General features: G+C 44.2%; 1 long non-coding RNA gene and 1 pseudogene across 1 annotated transcript; one reads left to right on the top strand and one right to left on the bottom strand.

The window, feature by feature from the left end:
- LOC124046951 overlaps nucleotides 1-11,307 on the top strand; it is a 128,342-nt pseudogene that overhangs the window by 41,302 nt on the left and 75,733 nt on the right.
- LOC124046600 lies at nucleotides 6,860-9,471 on the bottom strand. The gene is made up of 3 exons (XR_006841033.1): nucleotides 9,318-9,471; nucleotides 9,041-9,219; nucleotides 6,860-6,913 (listed from the first exon to the last, which is right to left on the bottom strand). It is a non-coding gene; the product is annotated as an uncharacterized LOC124046600 (long non-coding RNA).

Here is an 11,307-nt window from a genome sequence, read left to right as displayed (position 1 = left end):
GCCAGGGATTGTGGGTTCAAGTCCCATCTGGGGTGCCATTTTTTATGTAACGGTTTTGACTTGAGGTTATTATTTATAGGGGTGCCAGGTAGGTTGTGCCTACCAGAGAAAACATTAGTTTCTCCTTTTAGTTTGGGTGGGAATGAGTCCCATCTGGTCCGTCAAGTCTACACCAATACAAAGGACGTATGTAAAAGTCAGGATGGAAATAAACTTTTCATAAACCCTTAAAACATTGAAAAGAACTTCAAAAACAATTATATTCTGTTGCGTGGGTTGTATTAGCAACAACAATGATTACACACATATATAATAATATCACAATGAGTTCTGGTTCCTCCAGAAATGTCCTGTACCTCGGGCCTAAAAAGAGTCCTGCCCGGTAAAGGAGTTCAGTGAACTCAAGTGACTTTTGTCACGCGATGTTTGTCCATTCGTTCCGTGTAGCGTAAACCCAGTATTAAACATACAATCAATATAACAATTACTTTACCACAGAACCTTAAAGCGGATCAACTCTTAATTAAGTCCTCAACTACCACTAACTACACAAATCACAGTATACATCACATCCAAACAAATGAAATACCGTATACAAAAAGGTGGTAGTCAGTCGGTCAGTCAGACAATCCAATCCGCCAATAGATCTCCAGCGGAGAAAGGCCACGAAGAACGGAGAGGTGTAGTCCAGGGACGCAAAGAGTGGATCCGATCCTGGGTAAACTCTCTTAGGCTACAAAACACACGTTTAACGGCAACAAAACAAACGGAATAGAGAAGCTTCGGAACTGAGGGTTGAACACATCCTCGTGCACGTCTCCATCACAACCCCCCTTTCGTGCAGCTGATGCTGGCTATTTAATTGGGAATTAAAGGGAAAGCGCCCTATTGGAAGGAGCTGCACTGAGACGGTTCAGAAAAATTCAGGGCCGTCACAACTGGATGTCATAAGGTGAATGCACCAATTTGTAAGTCGCTCTGGATAAGAGCGTCTGCTAAATGACTTAAATGTAAATGTAAATGTAAATAATATGTATCCACTATCCTCCACTATAAATAATATGTATCCACTATCCTCCACTATATATAATATGTATCCACTATCCTCCACTATAAATAATATGTATCCACTATCCTCCACTATATATAATATGTATCCACTATCCTCCACTATAAATAATATGTATCCACTATCCTCCACTATAAATAATATGTATCCACTATCCTCCACTATAAATAATATTTATACACTATCCTCCACTATATATAATATGTGGCCTCAGATGTCCAGTGCTTTCCCCCATACTTTAGAGACAGATGATAACATAATAATATTTGTTGTTGCCACAGTAACCTGACCCAGGGAGTTGGCCGCTTCCGGGAGATCCTCCGAGCTGTAGAGACCAGGACCACACAGAACCTACCAATGGTGGGTTCTAGTGTGTGTGTTTATGTGTGTGTGCACCTGCCTGTGTGTGTGAGTGTGTGCTTGCCCGCACGTGCACACCTGCGCTGTAACACAGTGTGTTTCCCTTTGTAGACCATAGCCAAACAGCTGGCAGAGATCCTGCTGAGGGGGATGTGTGAGCAGAGCTACTGGTCTTCTCTGGAGGACCCTCCTAACAAGTCCCAATTGGACGAGCCCCTGCTACGTCAGGGAGCCCCCTAGCTCAAGGACTACGCCCTCAGCCGCAGGCCACGCGTCTACTCCGGAGAGAAGTACGGACCAACCTGTCTATCTCTTCTCTCCCTTCTCTCCTCTATCTTCTCTCTCTATCTCTGAATACTAGTATCTGCCTGTGTACAGACCTGAGATGTGTGTGTATCTACATTGGCACAATCTGACACTCCTAGGCAGCTTACCTACACATGAGAACCCCAATGGGACTCCGATATGCTGGCTTTCGCTCTTGCTCCCTTTTCTCTCTCTCTCTCTCTCTCTCTCTCTCTCTCTCTCTCTCTCTCTCTCTCTCTCTCTCTCTCTCTCTCTCTCTCTCTCTCTCTCTCTCTCTCCCTCTCTCTCTTTCTCTTCCTCTCCCCTCACTTTCTTTCTCTTCCTCTCCCCTCACTTTCTTTCTCTCTCTCTCTCGCTCTCTCCCCTCACTTTCTTTCTCTCTTTCTCTCTACCCCCACTATCTTTCCCTCTCTCGCTCTCTTTCCCTCTCTTTCCCTCTCATTGACCCTTCTCTCCCTTTCTCTCTCCCCCACTATCTTTCCCTCTCTCGCTTTCTATTTCCCTCTCATTGCTCCCATCCCTCTCTTCCTCTCCTTCTCCTCAATCTGTTTTGTCCACGGGAGAACACAGAGGAGGCTCTGCTCCTGTTGCTGATTAGTGAATCTATGGTAAGAATATCCCTCTTTTCGTCCCGGGCAGGTAGATTCATCTTTCAGGTCGTGCACCTTTTCAACAATAACAGCAACTGAACTCCCCTGGTTCTAATGTTGACAAGTTCATTTTTTCTCTCAGTCACATCAACTGTTTCATCCAGGACAGTTTCCCCATCACACTCCCAAAGCAAGGCATTAAAGGCATTGTTTGGTAGCTCTAACTCTCAACTTCCAGTAACAATTGTCAGAGTTCTCTCTTTTTTTCAGTTGATTCATTAGTTAAAAGGGGGTTAGATTTCCATTCTGTTTGTTTTTCCTTCTAATGGGTGTTTTTAAAAGCAGGGTCCCCAGTCATCCATCAAACACTACACTCCTCTTTCCATTCTTCCACTCACCACACACTGCAATGTTCCCACTGAACTAACTAACTAACACACACACACAAGCTCCTCTTTCTACTCTTCCGCATCTGTGTGTGTGTGCGTGTACGTGGTATGATGATGATGAGTGTGTGTGTGTTCTCCCTGCAGGCCAACAGAGATGCGGTGCTGAGCAGGATCCCAGAGCATAACAGCGACCGCATCATCAGCCTGCAGAGTGCCTCTGTGGTCTACGACTTGCTGACCATTGCCCTGGGGCGACGGGGACAGTACGAGATGCTCTCTGAGGTGAGGACATACACATACTGGATGTATACACAAACACACAGACCCTTATCCTACACTTACACACACCTAACCGCCCAATCAGTAACTGTGGGAACACCCGAGAAGACCCACGAAGACCAATCATGGCCTATAGTTGCCCCGGTAACTGAAGCTGCCACTCTCCCTCTCTGGAGCCAGGAGCCTTCCTGCAGTCCGGTCGATGGCTGAATGGATCTGATCTCATTGATCTGGAGATCTTAAGTTCATCCCCCAGCGCCGCGCCTTTCTCTCTCTCTCTCTCTCTCTCTCTCTCTCTCTCTCTCTCTCTCTCTCTCTCTCTCTCTCTCTCTCTCTCTCTCTCTCTCTCTCTCTCTCTCTCTCTCTCTCTCTCTCTCTCTCTGTCTCTGTCTCTCTCTGTCTCTGTGTGAACAAGAGATAAATCACAAAGTCTCAGTCACTACAGAGACTCCAAGACACTGCTACTGTTAGTGCAGTCATCATAAGCACTAGTCCAAAACACTTTAAAAATTACCTTGTCGTTCTCCTTGAGAGAGAGAATTGTGTTGATCTTGGTTTTGATAGCAGAAAGAGATAATGGTTTAGCTTGTGAATACAACAAGCAGTCTAGGGGAGTCTTGTGTGCCAAGGTTCTGTAAACTATGGTCTTGAATATTCAACATTTTGTTTGTCTTGTTTGTCTCACTTAAAAGTTTTATATCACAAAATTTCCACCTGAAATATGTTGGACATCAGAGGGAATCCTATTTGAGTCAAAAAATTATATTTATATGATGGGTAAGATATACAAAACCTTGCAGAGAGCCTATCCAACTCACAATATCTAAACTATTGGAACCAAGACCTAACTGATATGGAGAGAGTGTTGGAACATAACCAAGAAATTACAGTTAACAAAAGTGTATGCTTAATCCAGTATAAACTAATGTATAGAATTTATTACACAAGAGACTACATTCACAAATTCTACAGCACAACGGCAGAGTCATGTCCCGAGTGGCGCAGTGGTCTAAGGCACTGCATCTCAGTAATAGAGGCGTCATTACAGACCCTGGTTCGATTCCAGGCTGTATCACAACCGGCCGTGATTGGGAGTCCCATAGGGCGGCACACAATTGGCCCAGTGTCGTCCAGGTTAAGGTTCGGCCGGTGTAGGCTGTCATTGTAAATAAGAATTTGTTCTTTACTGATTTCCCTAGTTAAATAAAAAGTCTAAAATAAGCAATGATTCTGTAATTCATTCCGTCTTGGAGTGCTATATAGTCCAAAAGTTATGGCCAGAGTTAGAAAGTTGGCTGTCATAAATGTTGCAATTTAAATATTTTTTTCTACTCAATGGGTTGGACCATATTTTCCCAAAGTCAAATGATCCTCCATCGTTAAGACAGTGGAAGAAACAAATGCATTATTATTTAAATCCTGAAAAGGTGTGGGCGACAGAGAAAAGCAGAATAGCGCAATTTGAGGCCATATGGCATAGAGTCTTACAAGCACTGGAAATAGATGCTGTGGGAACATCTGGGTCTGGGCAGGTGGGATGTCCTTGATGTTTGTGTGCATCTGTCTGTTGTCTTTTGTCTGTATATGTTTATATTGAAAGAGAGTGATCCGGCTCTGGGTATTTTACTGGTTTGTGACTCACTGACACTGCCCCCAGTTAGATGGGAATAAAGCAGCCCAAGAGTTAACACACACAGTAACTTTATTTAAACACAGTGAGGAAGATGAACATGGGGATGTACATGGGATGAAAAGTGGGCAAAGTCGTGGAATGGTAGTGTGGTGCTGATAAGTCACCGGAAGGAAATATGTAACATATAAAGTGCATTTGGAAAGTATTCAGACCCCTTGACTTTTTCCACATTTTGTTACATTACAGCCTTGTTCTAAAATGTATTAAATATATATTTTTATTCTTCAATCTACACCCCATAACCCCATAACTACAAAGAGAAACCAGGTTTTTAGAAATTTTAGCAAATGTATTAAAAATAAAAAACTGAAATATGACATTTACATAAGTATTCAGACCCTTTGCTCAGTACTTTGTTGAAGCACCTTTGGCAGCGATTACAACCTCGAGTCTTCTTGGGTATGATGCTACAAGCTTGGCACACCTGTATTTGGGGAGTTTCTCCCATTCTTCTCTGGAGATCCTCTCATGTTCTGTCAGGTTGGATGGGGAGCATCACTGCACAGCTATTTTCAGGTCTCTCCAGAGATGCTTGATCAGGTTCAAATCAGCTCTCTGGCTGGGCCACTCGAGGACATTCAGAGACGTATTCCAAAGCCACTCCTGCATTGTCTTGGCTGTGTGCTTAGGGTCGTTGTCCTGTTTGAAGGTGAACCTTGAACCTTTGCTCTGTTCATCTTTGATCTTTCATCTTTCCCTTGATCCTGACTAGTTTCCCAGTCCCTGCTGCTGAAAAACATCCCCACAGCATGATGCTGCCACCATCATGCTTCACCGTAGGGATGGTGCCAGGTTTCCTCCAGAGGTGATGCTTGGCGTTCAATGTTGGTTACGTCAGACCAGAGAATCTTGTTTTTCATGGTCTGAGAGTCCATTAGGTGCCTATTGGCAAACTCCACTGCTGTCATGTGACTTTTACTGAGGAGTGGCTTCCACCTGGCCACTCTACCATAAAGGCCTGATTGGTGGAGTTCTTCAGAGATGGTTGTCCTTCTGCAAGTTTCTCCCATCTCCACAGAGGGACTCTGGAGCTCTGTTAGAATGACCAAAGGGTTCTTTCTTGGTCACCTCCCTGACCAAGGCCCTTCTCCCTCGATTGCTCAGTTTGGCCGGACGGCCAGCTCTAGGAAGTCTGGGTAGTTCAAAACTTCTTCAATTTAGGAATGATGGAGGCCACTGTGTTCTTGGGAAACTTCAATGCTGTGCCTCGACAAAATCCTGTCTCTGAGCTCTACGGACAATTCCTTCGACCTTATGGCTTGGCTTTTGCTCTGACATGCACGGTCAACTGTGGGACCTTATATAGACAGGTGTGTGCCTTTTCCAAATTATGTCCAATCAATTGAATTTACCACAGGTGGGCTCAAAATTATAAAAACATCTCAAGAATGATCAATGGAAACAGGATGCACCTGAGCGCAATTTCGAGTGTCAAAAAACTTAAATAAATAATGTATTTCTGTTTTTTATTTTTAATACATTTACAAAAATTCAAAACCTGGCCACCCCACATAGCCTGGTTCCTTCCTAGGTTTTGGCCTTTCTAGGGAGTTTTTCCTAGGCAACGTGCTTCTAAATCAAATCAAATCAAATCAAATTTATTTATATAGCCCTTTGTACATCAGCTGATATCTCAAAGTGCTGTACAGAAACCCAGTCTAAAACCCCAAACAGCAAGCAATGCAGGTGTAGATGCACGGTGGCTAGGAAAAACTCCCTAGAAAGGCCAAAACCTAGGAAGAAACATAGAGAGGAACCAGGCTATGTGGGGTGGCCAGTGCTCTTCTGGCTGTGCCGGGTGGAGATTATAACAGAACATGGTCAAGATGTTCAAATGTTCATAAATGACCAGCATGGTCGAATAATAATAAGGCAGAACAGTTGAAACTGGAGCAGCAGCACGGCCAGGTGGACTGGGGACAACAAGGAGTCATCATGTCAGGTAGTCCTGGGGCATGGTCCTAGGGCTCAGGTCCTCCGAGAGAGAGAAAGAAAGAGAGAATTAGAGAGAGCACATGTGGGGTGGCCAGTCCTCTTCTGGCTGTGCCGGGTGGAGATTATAACAGAACATGGCCAAGATGTTCAAATGTTCATAAATTACCAGCATGGTCGAATAATAATATAGCAGAACAGTTGAAACTGGAGCAGCAGCACAGCCAGGTGGACTGGGGACAGCAAGGAGTCATCATGTCAGGTAGTCCTGGGGCATGGTCCTAGGGCTCAGGTCCTCCGAGAGAGAGAAAGAAAGAGAGAAGGAGAGAATTAGAGAACGCACACTTAGATTCACACAGGATTCACACCGAATAGGACAGGAGAAGTACTCCAGATATAACAAACTGACCCTAGCCCCCCGACACATAAACTACTGCAGCATAAATACTGGAGGCTGAGACAGGAGGGGTCAGGAGACACTGTGGCCCCATCCGAGGACACCTCCGGGCCAAACAGGGCCAAACAGGAAGGATATAACCCCACCCACTTTGCCAAAGCACAGCCCCCACACCATTTGAGGGATATCTTCAACCACCAACTTACCATCCTGAGACAAGGCTAAGTATAGTCCACAAAGACCTCCGCACGGCACAACCCAAGGGGGGGCGCCACCCCAGACAGGATGACCACATCAGTGAATCAACCCACTCAGGTGACGCACCCCTTCCAGGGACGGCATGAGAGAGCCCCAGTAAGCCAGTTACTCAGCCCCTGTAATAGGGTTAGAGGCAGAGAATCCCAGTGGAAAGAGGGGAATCGGCCAGGCAGAGACAGCAAGGGCGGTTCGTTGCTCCAGAGCCTTTCCGTTCACCTTCCCACTCCTGGGCCAGACTACACTCAATCATATGACCCACTGAAGAGATGAGTCTTCAGTAAAGACTTAAAGGTTGAGACCGTGTTTGCGTCTCTGACATGGGTAGGCAGACCGTTCCATAAAAATGGAGCTCTATAGGAGAAAGCCCTGCCTCCAGCTGTTTGCTTAGAAATTCTAGGGACAATTAGGAGGCCTGCGTCTTGTGACCGTAGCGTACGTGTAGGTATGTACGGCAGGACCAAATCAGAGAGATAGGTAGGAGCAAGCCCATGTAATGCTTTGTAGGTTAGCAGTAAGACCTTGAAATCAGCCCTTGCTTTGACAGGAAGCCAGTGTAGGGAGGCTAGCACTGGAGTAATATGATCAAATTGTTTGGTTCAAGTCAGGATTCTAGCAGCCGTATTTAGCACTAACTGAAGTTTATTTAGTGCTTTATCCGGGTAGCCGGAAAGTAGAGCATTGCAGTAGTCTAACCTAGAAGTGACAAAAGCATGGATTAATTTTTCTGCATCATTTTCGGACAGAAAGTTTCTGATTTTTGCAATGTTACGTAGATGGAAAAAAGCTGTCCTTGAAATGGTCTTGATATGTGCTTCAAAAGAGAGATCAGGGTCCAGAGTAACACCGAGGTCCTTCACAGTTTTATTTGAGACGACTGTACAACCATTAAGATTAATTGTCAGATTCAACAGAAGAAGATCTCTTTGTTTCTTGGTACTTGGTTTCTTGGTACCTAGAACCAAGCATGTATGAATTTAAAAGTAGAAAGTTTGCAGCCATCCTCATGTCTGAAACACATGCTTCTAGCAAGGGCCTGCATTGCTTGCTGTTTGGGGTTTTAGGCTGAGTTTCTGTACTGCACTTTGAGATATCAGCTGATGTGCGAAGGGCTATATAAATACATTTGATTTGGCTTTGTTATTATGGGATAATGTGTGTAGATTGATGAGGAAACATTATTATTATTTCATTTTTTTGAATTTTACCCCTTTTTCTCCCCAATTTCGTGGTATCCAATTGTTTAGTAGCTACTATCTTGTTTCATCGCTACAACTCCCGTACGGGCTCAGGAGAGACGAACGTTGAAAGTCATGCGTTCTCCAATACACAACCCAACCAAGCCGGATATCCCTACCGGCCAAACCCTCCCTAACCTGGACGACGCTAGGCCAATTGTGCGTTGCCCCACGGACCTCCCGGTCGTGGCCGGTTGCGACAGAGCCTGGGCGCGAACCCAGAGAGTCACCCGGGAGGCCTGAGGAAACATTTTTATTTAATACATTTTAGTATAAGGCTGTAATGTAGCAAAATGTGGAAAAAGTCAAGAGGTCTGAATACTTTCCGAATACACTGTATTGTTTGAAAAATAAAATCTATCAAAAATAGGAATGCTGCTCTGACATGCAGTCATCTGCCTGTACTGAAACACACTTGGAGCATGATACAGGACCTCCTCCCCCCTTGCGCGTCTTTCTGTTGGCTCAGCCTATCCTCAGTGTGTCTGTGTATTGTGTGTCTGTGTGAATTGTGTGTGTAATATTACACTACCTTTTCATCTGCCTTTGATTGTTCTGCCTGGGCCACTCTGCCACCCTGTTCAATGAAAGTGTCCCCAGTAAGCTCGGTGTCTGTGATTAGTCCTAATACCCCACCAACTGCCAGGAAATGCTCTCAGTTATGCTCCCTGCTCCACTCCTGCAGACATGGCTTTCTGCAGCCACCGCCTCCTGCAGACATACACACGATCTGTTATCTCCACAGTGTGAATAGAGAAGCATATTCATGAGAGCAATGGATTCTTGCAGCTGTTAGTTTATGTACCAACCTCTTAGACGAAAGGACTTCACTTGGGAGGTGTTGGCAGGAAGTGGCAGAGCGTTCTAATTGGTTCTCGGCTGGAGCTGTGAGCCACTGATTTGGATTTGCTGGCTCCTGAGGGTTGATCTAAATATGGCTCCCCGTCTAACACTTGGCCTTGTTCCTCGAGGTGATGGAGTTTTCAATGTGTTAAGGAAGGAAGGATTCCATTGCTTCTTCTTAGCACATTCTGGTGTCTTGCTCTGCTCTGCTGTTTGCTCTGCTCACAACTAAGGACTCTCAGCTCTCCCATTGTAATTTAAATAAAGAGTTGGTTTTGACTTAGAAACCCTCAAATTCATAAATGTATTTTACCAAACAGGAAATTGTGTTATTTAAATGAGGTATTTCTATAATTAAATGTGATGTCAATCTGACCTTTGTCTTGCGTCTGCAGTGTCTAGAGAGGGCCATGAAGTTTGCCTTTGAGGAGTTGCATCTCTGGTACCAGCTAGCCCTGTCACTGATGGCTGCTGGGACGGTATGTCTGACACCGTGACATCACTACTAGTGGTGCGCGGGTCAGCTGTTTGTTCACCCATACCCGCCCGGAATATAACCCATCTGCGACCTTCCCACTATATGTGATACATTTGAAATCTGAGGCCCTCAGTCAACCCGAACCCACTAATATAGAAAATGCACTGTAGGCTACAGTCAGAGACAGCTGAACTATTTTTTAATAGGTTTTGCAGGATTATTTTGGGCCTGATTTAGACACAGCATGTTTCTGCTTATAATTTGACATTTTAGTTGTTAGTCAACTTGTATATAATTAGATACATGCAGCTTCTCTTCTGTCATTATATGTTTCCCTAGAAGACTAAATAAACCCGGGTTCACCAGAATAATGTAATAGATCAATTGAGTCAATGCATAAATCTAGTTGACTTCGGTAAAGTTATCTCTGCCATCTCTGCTTCTTTTGCGGAGCAAAGACGTTTAGGGACCGGGGAGAAAAAGCAATATCTCAACAATCAAAAAACTGTAAATATTATCTGTGCAAAATTTCCAAATGTCATCAGTTTGACTGGTTGTAAGGAAATCGAAAGCTGTAAAAACTACCCAACATGTTTCTGATAAGATTTCAGTTTGGCTTGGATGCATATTTTATTTGTAAATACTATCAGCTTTTATGACGCTGATAAGAATAGCACCTCTACAGATGGCATCTAACTGTGCATTCGTATACTCTCAAGATGCTGAAATAAATAAATAATGTTTCTCCACTCCTGTTCCTGAGTAAACATTTTGCCTACATTTGGTGTATCATTTTAATGCAAGAAATGCTTAATGCAGGAGTTCATATTAAGGCTGTGAGAGGTTATAGATCTACAGTCAGTGTCCAGACTTCAGTTTCCATTTAACCCATCTGAACATTAGGCTACCGTTTCCATTTAACCCATCTGAACAGTAGGCTACCGTTTCCATTTAACCCATCTGAACAGTAGGCTACCGTTTCCATTTAACCCACCTGAACAGTAGGCTACCGTTTCCATTTAACCCATCTGAACAGTAGGCTACCGTTTCCATTTAACCCATCTGAACAGTAGGCTACCGTTTCCATTTAACCCATCTGAACAGTAGGCTACAGTTTCCATTCAACCCATCTGAACATTAGGCTACAGTTTCCATTTAACCCATCTGAACAGTAGGCTACCGTTTCCATTTAACCCATCTGAACAGTAGGCTACCATTTCCATTTAACCCATCTGAACAGTAGGCTACCGTTTCCATTTAACCCATCTGAACAGTAGGCTACCGTTTCCATTTAACCCATCTGAACAGTAGGCTACAGTTTCCATTCAACCCATCTGAACAGTAGGCTACAATTTCCATTTAACCCATCTGAACAGTAGGCTACAGTTTCCTTGCAGTGCCATAGGCCTATTTAAAGTCCCTGTCTTGTGACTGTCGAATTTGAATAGCACCTTAAAATCATCACACATAATAGCTGG

Source organism: Oncorhynchus gorbuscha, linkage group LG10 (genome assembly GCF_021184085.1).
Source record: "Oncorhynchus gorbuscha isolate QuinsamMale2020 ecotype Even-year linkage group LG10, OgorEven_v1.0, whole genome shotgun sequence".
In the NCBI taxonomy this organism is placed as follows: domain Eukaryota; kingdom Metazoa; phylum Chordata; class Actinopteri; order Salmoniformes; family Salmonidae; genus Oncorhynchus; species Oncorhynchus gorbuscha.
The sequence above is the reverse complement of the archived record's forward strand: the minus strand, read 5'-3'. Positions and strand labels throughout refer to the sequence as shown.